Here is a 17,386-nt window from a genome sequence, read left to right on the forward strand (position 1 = left end):
CCCTGCCCATTATTCTTACAGAGATTTTGAGGTCTAAGAATGTGGACTTTACCCTAAAGATTTCATTATCAGATTATGCATTTAGCAAGGAATGACAATCTGACAGCAGTGTACAGCGTAAACCGGCGGAAAGGGCTTGGCACTAAAGGCAAACTGTCTTTTCAGAACAGGAAAGAGAAAGGTAATATATATTTTAAAGAGGTCCAATTTTAGGGGAGATAATAAGCTTGGGTTAGGCGTGTGAAGTCAGAAGATATGGTAAGAAACTCCAGCAGGCACCAGCTAGACTTGAGTAGAGACAACAGGTCCAAGTGGAGGTGGAAGTTGGCAAGTTGCATCTGCGAGGGAGGGCAAAGGTGGCCCACACCCACTCCTGGAGCACCTTGCTTGAGAAGCAAGGCAGACAAGATTGAGGGATGCTGCTGGTGATGACGGTGGTCGTGGTGATGATGGTGGTGATGGTGCTGGCAGCTAACAGATCTTGAGCGTACCAGGCCCTGAGCTGAGTCCTCTACGGGCAGAATGTCGCTGCACACGGACAGCAGCCCCAAGAAGACAATGTGATTTCGTGACTCTAGCCTCTTCCCGCGGTGCAGGGTTGATTTCACCCTCTCCGGAACGCACGTGCGAACCTCCGGGTAGGGAGCCAGTATCGGGTCCTGACGCAGGGAAGCGCTCCGCTTATCTGACAGGGACGCGCCAGCGGAGGGGCGGCCAGGGCCCGGCCTCTCCCGCTCCCGCCCCGCCCGGGGCAGTGGCCCCTCGTCCGCCAGGGGGCGACTCCTCGCTTCCCGGGCGCGCCCACCCCGCGGGCCCGGCCACGCGGCACCCGCCTCCTCCTAGGCCCCCGCCCTGCCGGCCCGCGCGCGCCCGGCGGGAGCGCGCGGGGCGGTGGGCGCAAGGTCACGTTGGGCGGCGTAGACAAAGGCGGGCGCGCGCACGTCCTGACGCAGCTTGGGCCCGCGGCGTTGGCAAGGGCGGGAGGGAGCGGTCGCGGCGGGATTTGGAGCTGCTGAGCTTGGCGGTCGGTAAGTAGGAGAGAGCTGGCCCCTTCCTTCAAAGTCCCCGGCCTCCGGGGAGCCGAGAGCGGGACGAGGAGGCCGGGCTTGGGCGGCCGCGCGGGGCCTGCGGTCTGGGACGCCCCGGCGACGCCGCGCAGGCGTCAGGAGGCACCATCGCCGCGCCCCGGGGATCCCCGGCGGGTGGAGCGGGTGCCCCCCGTCCCCGATGGAACGGTCCGCGCCCGCCCCGAGCCCCGGCTGCCCGCCTCTCCGCTCCCCTGCCCTCCGAGCCCGTTTCCTCGGAGCCCCGCGCCTCCCCCGAGTCCCAGGTGTCCGCAGCCCTCCCGCCCCGGGAGTCCGGGGATGTGGGTGGCGAGGGCTGCAGGGCGTTGGAGCGCCAGGAAGCGCCTTCCCCTGTCATTCCCCTTCCTGTGTTCTCTGGTTGCCCTGAGATGCTTGTCTTTCCCCTCTCTTTCTCCAAATGCATGCTTCCATTTTTCTTTCTTTAGGATTTCTTAACTCCCGAAATCCCTTGTCTTTCCTTTTTTATTTCAGCGCCCTCCGAGGCATCCTCCTCTCACTGGGGCTTGTTTATTTCCTCGCTTTCCATGTCACAGAAGGCTGAAGTTTAGCTCTTCAGAAGTGCGGAAAATAGCTTATAGGAGACATACGGTGTAGCACAATGGAAATGAGTTCCATCCTCTGCCAAGTATCACCATGAATCTTCTCATTGATAACCTTGAGGTTATTTGAGGAATTTTGGTTCTGGTCCGTTTTCCTTAATTTTGGCTGAGCTTTGAGGAGTTCTGATTAGTTTCATGTCTTGTAGATTCTATTTCAATCCAAGGGAAATGGTGTGAAGAGCAGTTATACCATACTAAAGTCTGCAGACAAAATCCTGTAATAATGCCAATCGAGTATACTTCTTTCTCTTTGAAAGAGATGTGCTTTTTTTTTTTTTTCTTTTAACTTTGTATTTTGGAGAATTTCAGACACAGAAAAATAGATGGAATAGGGAACCAGCATGTACTTTGTACTTGGTCTGGCCTCCTCAGCCACTTAACTGTGGCTATTCCTGTTCCATCCACACCCCACACATTTCCCCTCCCGTTGTCTCAGGGAGAACTTGATGCAAGGTGAGTCTGTCAAAAGTAGCTTCAGTTGCATAATGAAAACCACCCTACGAAGTCGTAATGTACTTTTTGTTTTGGAACACAGGCCACTCTTATGAGGTCTTAAGAAACACACAATAGAGTTGAAGAAAGAGCACAGCAAAAGGTATCTTAACATGATCGAACAGGTTAAAAGAAAAAGTATGGCCGGGCGCGGTGGCTCACGCCGGTAATCCCAGCACTTTGGGAGGCTGAGGCGGGCGGATCACCCTAAGGTCAGGAGTTCAAGACCAGCCTGGCCAACATGGTGAAACCCCGCCTATACTAAAAATACAAAAAATAGCCGGGCGTGGTGGCGAGTGCCTGTAATCCCAGCTAGTTGGGAGGCTGAGGCAGGAGAATCGCTTGAACTTGGGAGGCAGAGGTTGCAGTGAGCCGAAATTGGGCCGCTGCACTCCAGCCTGGGCGACAGAACGAGGCTCGTCTCAAAAAAAGAAAAAAAGTATTTCAGATCTGGATGAGAACATTTGGAATGTCCTGTCCAATGTTTTCATTTTTTCTGAGCCCTTGGAGGTCCAGAGAAGTTCAGTGACTTGTCCAGAGGCTGGAAATCCCGCCTCTGCCTCCAGGCTGCGGTTCCACTGACCCATACTGCTTGCCTTTAGGTTGCCTTCAGGAAAGAGAAATGTGTAGGAGGGCTATGGATGAAGACGCTTACATTCATGGAGGGTTTGGATAGGCAAACATGAGCTTTTCCACCAAATTCCAGAATTTTAAGAAATGCCTTAAATTATTTCTTGAAAATCGACTTGGGACAGATGAGAAGTTCTGATAGTAGTTTTTAGGGAACATGATAAAATTCTCACCTTAGAACTGGTATACCAGTTTGAGAATAAGAACAAGCTATAAACTAGGTAGATAACATTCACAACTATTTAAGAAAGAGTTACTAAGGGAAACCAGAATGACTTCGGACTGTTACTCTTCTTTTTCTGAGAGAACAATAGAATCCTCTCAGAAAGCCTTTCATGCCATTAACAGATAAAAATCTGGGCTTCTTGGACCATGGGTTAGACTTTCTTACAAAACCATAATATGCATTTCCTAGCAAAATTTATGCTATTACGTTTCCTTATCTCAGCGAAGACTTGTGAATTCAGTACTTGTTCCTCAATTTTCCTACCCTTAAAATGGAGATATTCTACCTCTACAAGGAATGCTGGAAACAAGCAATTCCTCATGTTAGGGATCTTTGAGTTTTCATGGAAGTTTAGGTTATTTATATGATGATATAGTTGTCAACTTACTTTCAGAATGGATTTTTCTTTTGTAAGTTTGTGACCTAAATACAATAGTTGTCATGTTTGTCCAGTTTATGGAAGTACCACTGCAATAACAACATTTGAGTGTCATGGTATATCATTACCCCTAAAGATAGAGGAGGGAGGAGGAGGAGGAGACTGTTGTGTCTATTTTGTGTTTGGTGTGAGGAGTGCTGTGGCTAGTCTCTTCGGAGACTAACTTGCTAAGTGTTTTCTGCTAAAGAAAAATCCACTTTTCTTGTGTGTGCTTGTCACCAAAAGTTAGCTTGTATTAAAAACAAAACAAAACTCTGAGCTATCTGGAGGTTATTTTGCCCTGGTTAAACTTGAACTGTACTGCAGAATTTTTTGTTCGGGTAAAGTAGAACCTCATTACGGCATGTCATTTACTTCCTAATGTGTCACTGTGTTCACCGGGAAAACTTGACGGAATATCATCTGTTCCGTGCATCACTAAACCATGTAGTAGCGTACAGTATGATTAAGGCTTTTTTTTTTTTTTTTTTTTTTTTTTGAGACGGAGTCTTGCTCTGTCACCCAGGCTGGAGTGCAGTGGCCGGATCTCAGCTCACTGCAAGCTCCGCTTCCCGGGTCTACGCCATTCTCCTGCCTCAGCCTCCCGAGTAGCTGGGACTACAGGCGCCCACCACCTCGCCCGGCTAGTTTTTTGTATTTTTTTAGTAGAGACGGGGTTTCACCGTGTTAGTCAGGCTGGTCTCGATCTCCTGACCTTGTGATCCACCCGTCTCGGCCTCCCAAAGTGCTGGGATTACAGGCTTGAGCCACCGCGCCCGGCCTGATTAAGGCTTTTTAAGAGAATAGAATTTTAGAGTTAGAAGGAGCCTTCTAAGTGCTTAGAGTTTACCCTGAGTCCTTCAATGTACTCTCTCACCTTTAAAACACATGCAGACACGTGCGCATGCCACACAAACACAGAGGCTCATCTAGGGCTCTCTTCATTTTGCCTTTTATAATCTTAGTATGTTTGGATCCCACCTCCAGTTAATTTGTAAGCTGAAGATCTGCTGTAATGGAAAAATACTTTGTAAAACAGGAGTGTAATACGTTTGCGCTTGACTTTTACCTATTTATTTTACGAAGATGGTCTTGATCTGTGGCCCAGGCTGGAGTGTAGTGGCATGATCAAGGATCACTGCACCCTCAACCTCCCTGGCTCAAACAGTCCTCCCGCCTCAGCTGCCCAAATGATTGGGATTACAGACATGAGCCACCACACCTGGCCTTTGTTGACTTTTCTGAATTAAAAAAAAAAAAAGGTCAGGAAACTTAAGGGAAGTTCAATGATTTTTTTTTTTTTTTTTTTTTTTTGAGGTGGAATCTCCCTCTGTCGCCCAGCCTGGAGTGCGGTGGCGAGATCTCGGCTCTGTGCAACCCTCCACCTCCTGAGCTCAGATGATTTTCCTACCTCAGCCTCCCGAGTAGCTGGGATTACAGGCGTGCGCCACCACGCCCAGTTAATTTTTGTATTTTTAGTAGAGACAGGGTTTCATCATGTTGGCCAGTCTGGTCTCAAACTCCTGACCTCAGGTGACTCACCTGCCTCAGCCTCCCAAAGTGTTGGGATTACAGGCGTGAGACACTGCACGCAGCTAAAGCTGAATGATTTATTCAAGGACACATAGACCAGACAGTAAGAATTGTGCCTGGAACCTAAGAGTAGTCCTGGTTCCAGATCTAAGCCCTCTCTGCTGTACCATTTTCTTCTCGGAGAAATAGGTTGGGAAATTATATATATATGTGTGTATATATATATATACACACACGCACACATGTGTTTCTTTGCCAGTTGAAGAGATGTTGTTGTTGTTATTATTATTATTATTTGAGATGGCAGTCTTGGTCTGTCACCCAGGCTGGAGTGCTGTGGTGGGATCTCAGCTCACAGCAGGCTCCGCCTCCCGGGTTCACACCATTCTCCTGCCTCAACCTAACAAGTAGCTGGGACTACAGGCGCCCGCCATGACACCCAGCTAATTTTTTTGTGTATTTTTAGTAGAGACGGGATTTCACCGTGTTAGCCAGGATGGTCTTGATCTCCTGACCTCGCGATCTGCCTGCCTCGGCCTCCCAAAGTGCTGGGATTACAGGCGTGAGCCACTGCGCCCGGCTGAAGGTATATTATTTTCAGAGTCTCCTTTAAAAATTTTTGATCAGTGCTGTCCCATAGAAATATTATATATGCTATATATACAATTTAAAATTTTATAGTGATGCTTTTTTAAAAAGCACAAGGAAATAGATTAGGTTGATTTAATCATTCCACAAGGGGAGAGAGAGAGAGAGAGAGAGAGTGTGTGTGTGTGTGTGTGTGTGTGTGTGTCTCAAAACATCACATTGTGCCCTATAAATATGTAAATGTATGTATCAATTTTTTAAAAATTGAGGAATAGTAATTTTACATATTTATAGTGTACAGTAATATTTGCCCACATGGATAGAACGTGTAATGATAAAATCAGAGTATTTAGGATATCCAGCACCTGGAACATACATCATCTCTTTGTGTTGGGAACATTTCAAATCCTCTACTTAACATTTGAAATTAAAATACACAAGAAACTGGCCCAACGTGGTGGCTCATACCTGTAACCCCAGCACTTTGGGAGGCCGAAGTGGATGGATCACTTGGGGTCAGGAGTTTGAAATCATCCTGGCTAACATGATGAAACCCTTTCTCTACTAAAAACACAAAACTAGCTGGGTGTGGTGGCCTGTGCCTGTAATCCCAGATACGAGGGAGGCTGAGGCATGAGAATTGCTTGAACCCAGGAGGCAGAGGATGCAGTGAGCAGAGATCGCGCCACTGCACTCCGGCACGGGCTACAGAATGAGACTGTCTCAAAAATAAAAATAAAAATAATATATATATATATATGTACAAGAAATTGTTAACTATAGTCATCCTACTTTGCTCTTGAATACTGGAACTCATTTGTTCCATCTAAGTTTTTTTTTTCTGTCCATTAACCAAGCTCTCAAAGTCCACCCTTCCCAGCCTCTGGTATCTATTATATTCTACTGTCTACCTCCATGACCTCATTTTTAGCTCCTACAAATGAAAGTCAATTTAAATTTTTAAAATCATAAAGTAAAAAGAAACAGGTGAAAATAATTTTAACAATATATTTTATTTAACTTAGTTTATCCAAAATATTACTTTAATCCATAATCAATATAAAAACTCTTAATGGGATATTTTACATGCGTTTTTTCATACGAAGTCATGGAACTCCAGTGTGTATTTTACATTCACAGCACATTTCGAGTACTCCAAGGTCACACATGGTTGGTAGTTGCTCTGTTGGACTGCAGAGAATCACTGTCAGTGGAACATGAAGGAACATTTTATTTTGCTTAGTAATGTTCAGGTCTGAGGTTAGAGTTTGTGGTTGTCGTCATTGTTTTTTTCTTTCCTGTTTTAGTGATTTTTTTCTTTGCACAATTAGAAGTATTTTGAATTTGCAGAGAGATGAACAAAAAAGTCTGATGTCACAAATTTGTGCATTTGTGATGAAAAGCTTTCATTTTTTAAGACAAGAGTGTTGCTCTGTTGCTCAGGCTGGAGTGCAGTGGCACTATTAGGGCTCACTGCGGCCTCAGCCGCCTGGGCTCAGGTGATCCTCCCACATAAGCCTCCCAAATAGCTGGGATTACAGGAATAAGCCACCATGCCTGCCTAATTTTTGTTTTTTTAGTAGAAATGGGGTCTCTCCTTGTTGGCCAGGCTGGTGTTGAACTGGCCTCAAGTGATCTGCCCGCCTCGGCCTCCCAGAGTGCTGGGATTACAGGTGCAAGCCACGGCGCCTGGCCAGTAATATGTCTAAATTTAAAAGACTGACCATATCAAGTATTGGTGAAGATGTGGAACAAGTGGGACTTCCTACGCTGCTAGTGGGAATACAAAATGGTACAACTCATTTTGGAATTTGTCATTCCACTCCTAGGTATTTACCCAAGAGAAATGAAGTATATGTCCATACAAAGACTTGTAGATAGCACCTTTATTTGCAATAGCCCCAAACTGGAACAATCTTAATGTCCATCAGTAGGGGAATGGATGAAGAAACTGTGGTATATCCATATACTGCAATACAGCTCAGCAATCAAGAGAAGGAAACTGTTGACACATGCAGCAACGTGGATGGTTCTCAATATAATTATGCTGAGTGAAATAAACTGGATAAAAAGATTTTTTAAACAAGAAAAAGGCCAGGAAGTTGCTTCTAATTACATATACAGTACTCAGATGTCAAGAACTGGTATTGAAATGGAGCCATCAGAGCAGTGTTCAGGTCGAATAATGAATTGTCTTGGGTCTTAAAGCTCCAGCAAATCAAATTGTCCTCATTAAAATATACTCTGTCTTTTTTGTTTTGTTTTCTATTTTTTGTTTTGCCAGCTTCAATAGATGGTTTCGTTACATTGGGGTGAACTTGGTACCAGTGCTAGTTCTAACTCAAGAAAGTTCTGGAGGGCATAATGATCTTAGATAAGACCAAGGCCCTGAACCTGACCATGTTCTATCTTCCCTGTGAGTTGAATCATCCTTTGGCTGGTTGGATCCTGGCTTTGTCTTGAGTGATTTATTTTATCCAGGATTGATGCCAACTGTGTGTGTTCTGGGTTTTCAGCACTTCAAGTTCATGTCAACCGAGTCGCTCTGAGAGCTACCCTCTTTGGAAACATTATGCACTTTCCCCACTAAGCAGCAGAATCCTATTCAAGCAAATTTCTTAACACTCTACTAGTCCTGATACACTAGACGTTAATTCGGCCTAGCATACATTCCTCGTGCCTGTGTGTGCATGTTTGTTTACATCACAGATGGGGCATTTGATGGGCCTATGTTCTGACAGTAAGTAAACTAGGAGAAATGGATGCTTTTCTCTGAATTGTAACCCACCCCAAAGCAAGTGAGGAGTCAGCCTGGGGAGTAGGAAGCGCACTCGACTGGGTATCAGATGGGCATTAGTCCTGCCTCTGTTACCAGCCAGTTTTGTAACTTGTCCCTGTCATCGAACCCTTCCGAGGCTCAGTTATTTGAGCCATAAAATGAAGAGGTTGGACTAGAAATCTGAAAGATTAACTAATAAAGTTGTGGTTTTGTCATCATTTTTTTATTATTGCTTCCAGCTTTATGGTGATGATTAGTAGTAGAAGCTTCTATTTATAGATGATTTTGTGCCAAGCACTACACTGATAGCTTGATAGGCATCACGTTCAATCTTCACAATACCACAGGATATGTATTATTCCCATTTTACAGATGAGAAATCTGAAGCATGGAATGTGACTTTTTTGAGGTCAGACAGTCAGAAGGTAGGGGAGGCTGGGGTTTTTTTTGTTTTGTTTTGTTTTTTTGAGACAGAGTCTCGCTCTGTCACCCAGGCTGGAGTGCAGTGGCCGGATCTCAGCTCACTGCAAGCTCCACCTCCCGGGTTTACGCCATTCTCCTGCCTCAGCCTCCCGAGTAGCTGGGACTACAGGCACCCGCCACCTCACAGCTAGTTTTTTTTTGTATTTTTTAGTAGAGACGGGGTTTCACCGCGTTAGCCAGGATGGTCTCGATCTCCTGACCTCGTGATCCGCCCGTCTCAGCCTCCCAAAGTGCTGGGATTACAGGTTTGAGCTACCTCGCCCGGCCTGGGAGTCTGGTTTTGAATGTAGCTTGTCTGATTCCCTGTATGTTTGGCCATCATGCTTTACTGCTTCCCTCACATTCTGCAATTTTAAATAAAGACGTAAGGACAAAAAACTTGTTTCAGGAAGGAATTTTAAAAGACATCCAGTGTAACCACCATAACTTATCTGCCACTCGGCAGAATGCGGATGTAGGTGTAGGTCTCCCTATACAGCCTATTTTTTTTGAACAACTCAATCTTAGATTCTTTTAAAAATAGCTTTATTGACTTACAATTCACCCAATGAAAGTATCCAGTTCATTGGGGTTTATTATGTTCACAGGTGTGTACAGTCGTCAACATAGTTTTAGAACGTTTTCATCACCTCAGAGACCTTTTAGCTGTCACTCTCGTATCTCCCCACTCTCGCCAGCTCTGAAGTAACCAATAATCTACTTTCTTTCTGTGTAGATTTGCCTGTTTATGTAAGTGGAATCAATATGTGGTCTTTTTGATGAGTTTTATTCACTTAATATGATGTTTTGAAGATTCATCCATGTTATAGCATGTATCATTTCTTCATTTTTATGGCCAAAGATTCCATTGTATGGATGCACCACATTTTGTTTATCCAGTCATCAGCTGATGGACATTTTGGTTGTTTCCGTCTTTTGGCTGTTCTGATTGATACCTTTGTAAGCATTCCTGTGCAATTTTTTTGGTGTAGACAGTTTGTCTTTCTCTTGGGTATATACCTAGGAGTGGAATTGCGAGGTACATGGTAACTTTGTTTAACCATTCTCCAAGCTGCACTAGCTTACATTCCAACCATAAAAGCATGAGGGTTGGATTCTTAGTATTGAGCTAGAATTTGCGTCCCATACCTGCCAACCATAAAACCAATTCCCTTGCATCAGGTGTCCCAAGCAAATCCACTTTTTCTAGGTGACAGCCAGTCCGATCTGACCTTCTGAGTGCTCTCCAATACTGAAGGGCTACCACTGGGTTTCATGTCCTGGGTTGTCATTCTAGATCCTCACCACCTCTCTTATGAATGTGATCCCCCTCCTTTTTTTAGAGAACTAGATGCCTTTTACTTGTGGGTAATTTGTGCTCAGAGATGGTTGTCTTCTCAGTTTCAGTTGTCCTTTCTCAGTTAACTGGTAAGAACCCTTAACCCGGTAGTCTCAACTGACTACACATTAGAATCGCTCAAGTGTCTTAAGAACAAATCCAGATTGTACCTGCAGATATTCTAATATATTTCATCTGGGCTGAGGCCCAGTGATGCAAATGAGCATCCTGGGTAGAGAACCAGCCTTTAGTGGCCAGGGGATGGCTCTGTCTGGGTCTCTGAGGGCCCACGTGGCTCATGCCCCTGCCATCTGTGCATGGATACCAGCTGTCCTGATTCAGAATTACTGTGAGAGTCTCATTTTTTACTAATGCGTTTACACAGAGTGCCATCTTGAAGCCTCAGGCATTTGTGTTCCTGTTTTCTGAAGAGTCTCGTTTGCCCCCAGTATGCTCTGCAGACACTGACTGTGGCAGTGTTTGCCTCCCTGACAGGCCGTGTGCACTTTCTGAATGAGAAAGCATGCTCCAGCCATTTTAGAGGCATATAAACACCTTTAGGCAAAAGTGGTAGTTGAAAACCTCATTAGTGTAATGTCATTACTTCTTGGGAAATACCTTCAAATTCCCCTTCTCCTTCCTAGTGACAGGGGCTCAGATGAATAGTATTCCATTATATCCTCTATTGGGAGACACTGATGTTTGTTTTGATATTACAGACTATGCTGCAGTCAGTAACCCAGCACATATTATCACTTTGCTCATGCTTTAAAATACAGGATTTATACACTTCTGCACTACTGACGTTTGGGGCTGAACAGTTCCTCATTGTGTGGGAGCTGTCCTGTGCTTTGTAAGATGTGCAGCATCATCTCTGCCCTGTGCACTGCACTAGATGCCAGTAGTAGCACTCCCATCCCAAGTCATGGCAGCCAGAAATCCCTGCACATGTTGCCAGATGCTCCCCAAGGGGGTAAAAAGAAATCATCCTTGGTTGGGAACCACTGGTCTGATTTATCCTTAGGATAAATTTCTAGAAGTGGAATTGCTGGATCTAAGGTTCTGTACATTTAAAATTTTGATGGCAGTCGCTAAATTGTTCTTTGTAGAGGTTAAACCCAGTTTACACTGCAACCAGCAGTATTTGAGGATATTTTTTCATTCTCACCGGTACAGTGGTTTATCAGAATTTCTTTGCCATCTCACTGTGCTTTCAGTTTGAATTTCTCTGTTTTACGGCTAACCTTTTTATTGAACACTTACTGCTTGCTAGGCAAGTTGTGTTGTTTGGCCTGTGTATTTTGTGTCATACATTATTAATGCCTTCCTCTCTAAGCCTTCTTGAAGTTTGGTACCTAGCACTGACAACTAAGTTTCTTCTGATTCTAATGAAATGATAATATATACCATTCATTGAGCTCTAACATGTGACCGGCATTGTGGTTGGTGTGCTCTAAAAATATGTGCATTCTTGTGTGATCTAAGCATGTATTAATAAAGTGGCCTTTCTTTTACCTTTTGGGTTGGCACAGGGCCTCTGTCTGCACATATTCTAGCAGTTATAGTCCCTGAGTTGGGATATGTCACAGAGAGCCGACTGAAAAGTATTTGATTCTGCAGTTAGGAGTGATAATAGTCCCAGTCCAATGATTGGGACGGAATTGGTATAGATGCCTTGATTTAAATTAAGTTCTGTTCTGTTTTGTTCTCTTTTTTTCTTTTCTTTTCTTTTCCTTCTCCTTTTCCCTTTCCTTTTCTTTCTTCTCTCTTTTCTCTTCTTTTCCTTTGTTTTCTTTTCTTTTCCAGGAGTCTATTTTCCTTGTCTACAGTCATCATAGTTTGAAATTACAACTTTTTGTGTGCTTGTTTCCGGATGGGCATATCTTTTCACCACTGAACAACAGCTAACACATGGTGTACCGTCTGGCACACACTGTGTGCCCAGTGAGTATTTGTTGAATGAATGAACTAGTCACTCCAAGAACTGAGGCCGTTAGGGGGCCTAAAGGCCCGGATTTGCCATTCCATGGGTTGAAGAGTTTGGTTAGCTTAGTGATGGGCTCTGTTGCCTTCCTGGAATGGAGGCAGCTTCCTTCCTAAAAGGCTCAGAACTAGCTGATTCTCTGGAATGTTTGACCTGTTGGGGAACGTTGGCCCTGATGATTCTGGGTGAGTTTGGTTGGAACCCAGCTGTGGATGTTGAGAGAATAAGTGAATATTCCTGTGAATGAATGGCTTCCCCAGCTCACATTCTTAAGAGGTCATGCTTATATTTACTTGAGGCAAAGTCATAGCCTCTCGTAAATGAACGGTTATCTAGAAATTGTGGTTGGATTTAGTTCTGATGTGAACAGTTTTGATATTTCCACACATCAAAGTCTGTATTAAGGGGACCTTCAGCCACCAGTTCCCTCTGGCTTTAATGAGTTTTCAGTTTCCAAACACTACCGATTCGATAAACTCAGTTGGCTTGCTCTTTCCTCTACTTCTAAGAATTTGTGTGAGTATTGTTTAGTGTTGGCCTAATAACTTGTTCGGCCAGTTTGGTGTTCTCTGTCCTGGAGGCTGGCATTCAGCAAAAGGAACTCCGGGTAGGGTGTGGTGGGGTGGGATGGAGTGGGATGGGATGGGACTAGGAGAGCCAGCAGGGGGCCTCTGAGCGGAGGAAAGACCAGCAAGGTCATGAGTGCAAACTCTTCCTATAAGGGGCAGATAGTGAGTATTTTAGGGTCTGTAGGCCATGGTCTTTGTCAAATCTTCTTTGTTTTTTGCATCTGTTTAAAAGAGTCTAAGAATGTAAAAACTCATGAGCGTTTGTGAAAAAGACTGTAGCCAGATTTGGGCTGTAATTGGCCAACCCCTGAACTAGGTGAAGAAATTGGTTTATTGCTACACGTGTTTACTGGTTTGGGGACATGAACCCAGAATAACCTTGGGAATTTTCAGTTGTGATCCTTAGAGGAGTGATCTACACTCTGGCATGGGGGTCAAAGTGACCCTGGTGTCAGTCACTTTGGGTCTGTGGAACTCAGGGTAACCCTGACCAGTAGGACAGAGGCCCTTGCTGCCTCTTTCCCACGGCAGTCCTGTCCACGGGGAGTGGGGAGACAGCAATGAAGGAGGAAAGGAGATGTTGTCCTGGATAGGCCTGAGGACTTTGGTAGCTCAGGTGCCTGAACTGCCTCTAGAACACGGTTAGAAAACTGGCGTGTATGAGTGTTTATGAAAATACAAGAACATGTCTGTATCTTGGATTCTGAGAACACGACCAAATTCTAATACTGGAGTCCAGATCCTGATGGTTTTGTCTAATCACAAGAAGTTCTGTAGAGCAGTCTGGCTTGAAGGAAGTACTACTTCTTTTTTTCTTTTTTTTTTTTTTTGAGACAGAGTCCTGTTCTGTCTCCCAGGCTGGAGTGCAGTGGTGGCAATTTCGGCTCGCTGCAACCTCTGCCTCCCTGGTCCAAGCAATTCTCCTGCCTCCTGAGTAGTTGAGATTACAGGCATGCTCCATGATGCTCAGCTAATTTTTGTATTTTTAGTAGCGATGGGATTTCGTCATGTTGGCCAGGCAGGTCTCGAACTCCCAACCTCAGGTGATCCGCCTGCCTCAGCCTCCCAAAGTGGGCTTACAGGCGTGAGCCACCGCACCCAGCCAGTGCTACTTCATTTTAAAGCACGTAGTTTGGGAGATAGGAAGGAGTAGGGGTTACAGAGCAGGGTCCTGGAGACGGATGCTCTTGTCCTGCTTCCAACTCTCTGCAACCTTGGGTGACTTGACTCCCTTAATCTTCCCAGCCTCAGTGTCCTCACCTGTAGATCAGGATGACAGTGACTCCACCGTACAGCCATCGTGAGGATTATGTGAGGGTGGTGTATGTGAAATGCTCATTAGCGCAGTGTTTGGCATGTTGTAAGCACTCAATGTTGGCAATAGCAGTGACAATGTGAAAATGGAAGGAAACGTAAGAAGTGGCCATCAGAACTAGGAACTAGGGTTCATGACTCAGCGCCACTGATTAGCATGTCCTTGTAGACTGGAGCATTTCGTCCTCAGACGTGTGAATGTCGTGGAGTCGTACAGAGGAACTGGGTCTGCAACTACCTCTTTCAGCTTCCTGATGTGTAAAATGGAAATCATACAGATTGATGGGCTGGGGATAAACAAACGAGGTAACAAGGGAACAGCCTTGAGTTCTCTAGAACTGTAACAGGATGAGCCGCAGATAAGAACCTCTCAGACACCGAGTTGTAGAAGGAAAGGGCTTTATTCAGCTGGGAGCATCAGAGGACTCACGTCTCCAAAAACCGAGCTCCCCGAGTGAGCAATTCCTGTTCCTTTTGAGGGCTTACAACTCTAAGGGGGTCCACGTGAGAGCGTCTGATTGAGCAAGCAGGGGGTACGTGACTGGGGGCTGCATGCACCGGTAATCAGAAGGGAACAGAACAGGACAGGGATTTTCACGATGCTTTTCCATACAATGTCTGGAATCTATAGATAACACAAGCAGTTAGGTCAGGGACTGATGTTTAACTACCAGGCCCAGGGCACGGTGCTGGGCTGTCTGTCTGTGGATTCCATTTCTGCCTTTTAGATTTTATACTTCTTTCTTTGGAGGCAGAAATTGGGCATAAGACAAGATGAGGGGTGGTCTCCTCCCTTAAAACATTGAGCAGATTTTAAGGCGAAGTCAGTACTCGTTCGTTCCCTCCCTTTGAGAACCTCACTCATTAGTGGGAGTTCTCACTTTCATCCTCACTACCATGTCTTCTTGCAAGACAGATCAATAGTGATTCATATAGTACACTTGTGCTGAAGCATTTTGGTGAACTAAGGTAGCGATGAACCTTTTTATAATTTGAAGAAGTGCAGGTAGCAAACAAGGGAGTAGTAAGCAGATTCCTATTACTATTATAACTCCTATTATAAGAGTTTTAAATCCTCGTAGCACTGGGAACCATTTTCCAAACATGGCCCCAGGATCAAATTCATGCCACACTTGCACTGGCACATGTACCAGTTTTGTCATATCTCTAACCATGTCTTCAACTACTTGCCCTAGATAATCTATGTGTAGATGGCAGTTAGTAAGATTAAATTTCCCATAAACCCTTCCTTTAGCTGCTAGCAAGTAGTCGAGAGCCAATCTCTTTTGATAGATAGCATTTCTCATCTGAGTTTCTTGCCGGGCCAGAATAGTCAAGGCTCTGCCGGTTTTATTAGTGATTATTTCTAAGACAGCTTGTAACCGTTTGATTCGGTTGAGCATGTAAATGGCCGTCCGGTATCCCTATGAGCCGTCTTGTGCCCAAGTAGCAGGCCCATAATATGGTTTGATTCTCTTAGGGAGCCATTTATCTTCTTTCCAATTTCCTATAGCTATGCTTCTCTTTTCACAGGAAGCATATACAGGGAAGCCCAGGAGGTCGCCCATTTTTATGGGCAGTAGGAAGAAAGGTGGTTTAATAGTGCCAATAACACAACTACCTGGCACTGGTCAGGTAATGTTGCATAAGCTCTATGCCCACATATCCAGTATAATCCAGTGGGGGCTGTCCAGTCCCAGTGGGACTCCGGGTGGGTCCACACGGTTTGCAACTTTGGGAATTTACTAAATGGATTCCTTTCTGTGTGATTTGAACTCCACCAAGTGACTGTTTTTGTGGTACCATTATACAGTTTCTATCTCAGACAACTAAGTCGTCCTACGGGGTGAGTAAATTCTTTTCCTTCTCTAGCTATGCAATATTGTCCAATAATTGAGGCTTTTAGGACCCAGAAATTTTCAGGGTGATTCTTTTGAGCCGGGAATTCATCAGGAGCTGGGTCTGTAGGTACTAATTCTCAGGCTTCCCATGGCCATTGATCTCCCATTACATTTCCTCAACATACATAACATGAAGTGACATTGAGAGACTGGGCTACATGCTCGGCTAATTGCAAAAACAAATTTCTTATTTTTCCTGGAATTTCTGGTACTGGCACATTTAGTTCATCAAAGAAGGTTTGAAACACTGGCTCAGGAGAGCATTTGTAAACTTCTCCTCGAACTAAGATATTTACTCGAGGATCCAGTCCAGCCCCATCGATTCCTAAGCGAGGATCAAGGGGATTGGTTATTACTAGCTCTAAGGGGTTACATTGTCCCTTGGTACAGGAAGAGCCACTTTTTCCTTTCTCAGGGTGGACTGGATCCTTTTCATTTTTTATCCAAGTGGCCCAAATGACACAAGACCAGTATCCACATTCATTTCCACACGGTCCTAATTCATGACAAATGTACTGATTTTCAGTCATATAGCCTTTTTCCCAATCAAAAGAGCCACATCCTCTTCCTAACTTATTGCAATCAATGACAGCACAGGCATCAAATTTCAAGACTATGCATTTAGGCACCCCTTTTTTTTCTGTTCTGGCTAATACTTGTATCATTTACAACTCCCCACCAGTCTTCAGTCCTTAATCTTATTTCAAAAACTGTGAACATGGGAGGCTCAGAAGGGTTATGACACACATCAGGCTGGTCACTTCCTGGGCTACATACCTTGTACTGGGTGGCATTATACAAACAAGTCGTTTTTAGAGTTCCAGCACATTTATAATAACTATAGAACAAAAAGTTTTAACTTTTTGCCCTACCTTAGTGACTGGATGTATACACTGGGAACAGTCCTTAGTTTGAGGAAGGTGAGTTGAAGTCCCTACTGTACAAGTCCAAAATTTAAGGAAAATAAGTCCCACGGTGAGTTTCCTCATGCTTTGTCCGTGTGTGGACCAGTCAGCCTCAGGTGTGACTGGGACTGTGGCCCACGACTCAGGAGGAGATGCCGTTTTCTTGACTTGGGTGTGATGAGTCTGTCCCTTTTTCACTGTATGAACAGCAGTCTCTGTGGTTAGCAGCGCAAGGTAGGGTCCTTCCCAGGCTGGCTGGAGTTTCCCTTCTTTTCACCCTTTGATGAGAACATGATCTTCAGGCTGATGCTGGTTTACCGGAAATTCTAGGGGTGGTACATGTGCTAAAAGACTTTTAGTTTTGAGGGAAAGGAAAGTGGAAGATAAACCAAGTATGTAATTTTTAAGAAATTGATCTTTGTTTTAAATGTGGGGATATCAGCTGTGGACTTTATAGTCTTTGGTGCTTTTCTACTGAGAAATTTCCTTTAACACCTATTTTTATTAGACCAAAGAAAGCCAAACACTGTTTGATATTTGACAGTGCTTCCTGTATGATTTT

General features: G+C 44.7%; 1 protein-coding gene across 1 annotated transcript in view; it reads left to right on the top strand.

Annotated features, from left to right (window-relative positions):
- Positions 1–922: 922 nt before the first annotated feature.
- GPAT4 (glycerol-3-phosphate acyltransferase 4) overlaps positions 923–17,386 on the top strand; it is a 40,965-nt gene continuing 24,501 nt past the window's right edge. The window contains exon 1 of the mRNA XM_007962286.3: positions 923–1,028. The gene's annotated coding sequence lies outside the window, so the exon portion shown is untranslated. The remainder of the gene's footprint in view (positions 1,029–17,386) is intronic.

The sequence above is a fragment of the Chlorocebus sabaeus genome, chromosome 8 (genome assembly GCF_047675955.1).
Source record: "Chlorocebus sabaeus isolate Y175 chromosome 8, mChlSab1.0.hap1, whole genome shotgun sequence".
Taxonomy (NCBI): domain Eukaryota; kingdom Metazoa; phylum Chordata; class Mammalia; order Primates; family Cercopithecidae; genus Chlorocebus; species Chlorocebus sabaeus.